This window comes from Chiloscyllium punctatum, unplaced genomic scaffold (assembly GCF_047496795.1).
Source record: "Chiloscyllium punctatum isolate Juve2018m unplaced genomic scaffold, sChiPun1.3 scaffold_1473, whole genome shotgun sequence".
In the NCBI taxonomy this organism is placed as follows: domain Eukaryota; kingdom Metazoa; phylum Chordata; class Chondrichthyes; order Orectolobiformes; family Hemiscylliidae; genus Chiloscyllium; species Chiloscyllium punctatum.
This window is the reverse complement of record NW_027311207.1, coordinates 27,501-30,000: the sequence shown is the minus strand read 5'-3', so window position 1 is coordinate 30,000 and position 2,500 is coordinate 27,501. Positions and strand designations below refer to the sequence as shown.

Sequence of the window (2,500 nt, the reverse complement as noted above, 5' to 3'; positions counted from 1 at the left end):
GCCGTCCTCCCGATGGCCAGGAGGACCGTGCGGGGGTCGGCCGACGGCGTGGTAGGTGTGCCTGCACGGTGACGGAGCACACACCACGCCCGCCAACCCCTCCGTACCTCCCGAGACCGGTGGCAGGACGGAGCGGAAAACGTGCGGACTGAACGGGAGAGCCAAGAGCCAGCGATCCACGCGCGTGCGACCGTCCAAGTCACAGCGTTCGACGAAAACCTCCTCCCTCGGCCAGGCACTCGGCGCCAGCAGGGGAGACAGGATCAGACGCCCCGCCGGCCACTTAAGGCCGAGGACGAACCACGAGACGGGCGGCTGCAGCAGCGGGCGGCCTGCAGCTCCCAGCACTCTCAATCGATCAACCATCGAGTCGGGTCAGCGTGTCAAACCGGCGAGCTCCACGGTCAGGCCGGCGGCGCACCAGCACCGGACCTCCGCGGCTCCCTTCACTCTTTCCACTGCCAGCCAACCGAGAGACGGACCCAATGCGGACGTGCAGAGCTTAGGCAGACCCCCCACTGGAGGCTCAACACTTCGTGGCAGCTCCGTGTCCCAGAGACCAGGAGGGTTGGCACACACACACAGTGTGAACCACCGACAGCCATTCTGGGACCGGTGACAGCCGTGCTGGCCCCACTGCCACGACACAGACGGACGCCAGGCCGCGCTCCCCGGCGGGGGGATGGCGTCGAGCCTGACGAACGGAATGTGCAGGGTGGGGGGGAAAGGCCAAGCGCTCCGACGCCGGAGGGCTCCGGAGTCTGAACTTAGGGGGACAAAGAGGACGGGTCCTCTGCGACACCCCAGCCGCGCTCTCGCCAGCCAAGGCGAGTGCGATTGATTGCCAAACGACCCTCAGACAGGCGTGGCCCCGGGAAGAACCCGGGGCCGCAAAGTGCGTTCAAAGTGTCGATGATCAATGTGTCCTGCAATTCACATTAATTCTCGCAGCTAGCTGCGTTCGTCATCGACGCACGAGCCGAGTGATCCACCGTCAAGAGTTGTCTGAGTTTGTTTTAGGTCTCTCCCTCGCCAGAGGAAAGCGACCCGGACCGCACATACGCTCCCCACCTTGAGCTACAGCCACCTGCACGCCGGCGTGCGGGCGGAGCAGGGTGGCGTGAAGCGATGGGGAGCACCATCCTGGTGCGGCCCGCAGAAACATACGTCTATTGGGGGGAGGAGGACAGGGCGCCCAAGAGGCGATGCGTGCCCCAACGCACCGCAGCGACGGAGGCAGGATCACCGCCACCATGTCGCCCGCCTAGTATCACGAGGCGTGCAGCAGCTTTGCCCTAGGAAAAGCAGAGGCGGGAACGGGCACCGGCCATCGGTTCGGCAGCGTCACTGACGCGTGCACGTGGCGGCGTGTCGGCGAGCGGACTTCCTGCGAGGAGGCGGGGGCGGCACTCGCCCGAGCAGACGCCCGCCCGGCCCAGCCACCGCCGAGGTGGACTGGGAGTCGCGGCAACGGCTCGTCATACTCGTTCCCACACTCACAGCGCAGCTTGCCCGCAAGCCACCGACCACCGATCGACGCCAGGCGCCCCGACCGAGAGCGGGATCGCTCGTTCGCCCTGCTGGCAGTTCGCTGGGGATCACTACTGCACGGAGCTCGGAGACCGACGGGCGGCAACTCGAGAGTCTTTAAACCACCACCCCCATCCCGCAAGTGCAAAGAGGCTGTATACGCACAGACGGGTGAGGGGAATAGGTACCCCGTCGGGTTTGAAGGGAGCGTGACTAGATAGCAACGATGTAAACCCAGCCGATTTGGGAGCGAAAGACCGGCGCCTGCATCACCGGCTTCGTTTCCCGTGGCTGGAGAGTACACCGAAACCCTCCGTCTGTCGCGAGCTCCCGACGACGCGGTGCCGCCAAGCAGCAGGGCCGGACCTGGTGTGGCTCCCCTCGTCGATCACAGACCGGTCGGCACTACTGACGAGACGGTGGAACGGGCTTCGCCCCTTGTGACGAAGGGTGATGCGAACCCGCCCGCCCGCGTGCGTTCGGGGTGGACTCGGCAAACGGAGATTTGAAATCGGAAAGTGTCCTCCTGCCCCGCGCAGGTAGGCGCCCAACAGTTGTGGGGGGTTTGGCGGTGACCACGGCTGCAGGGCCTGCTACCCCGACGAGCTCTCCTGCTGGCCCCGAAACCACCCTCGCGAGACAAGTTGAAACGGAAACGGGCGTACCCCCAAGCCGACGATCCTTTCTTATTTGTTACTTTTTTTTTCACTTGCTCGAGTTGTGGGGATTTGGCGGTGACCACGGCTGCAGGGCCTGCTACCCCGACGAGCTCTCCTGCTGGCCCCGAAACCACCCTCGCGAGACAAGTTGAAACGGAAACGGGCGTACCCCCAAGCCGACAGAGATCCTTTCTTATTTGTTACTTTTTTTTTTCACTTGCTCGAGTTGTGGGGGTTTGGCGGTGACCACGGCTGCAGGGCCTGCTACCCCGACGAGCTCTCCTGCTGGCCCCGAAACCACCCTCGCGAGA

General features: G+C 64.7%; 1 non-coding gene across 1 annotated transcript; it reads right to left on the bottom strand.

Annotated features, from left to right (window-relative positions):
- Positions 1-849: 849 nt before the first annotated feature.
- LOC140475215 (5.8S ribosomal RNA) lies at positions 850-1,003 on the bottom strand. The gene has a single exon (XR_011959781.1). It is a non-coding gene; the product is annotated as a 5.8S ribosomal RNA (ribosomal RNA).
- Positions 1,004-2,500: the final 1,497 nt, after the last annotated feature.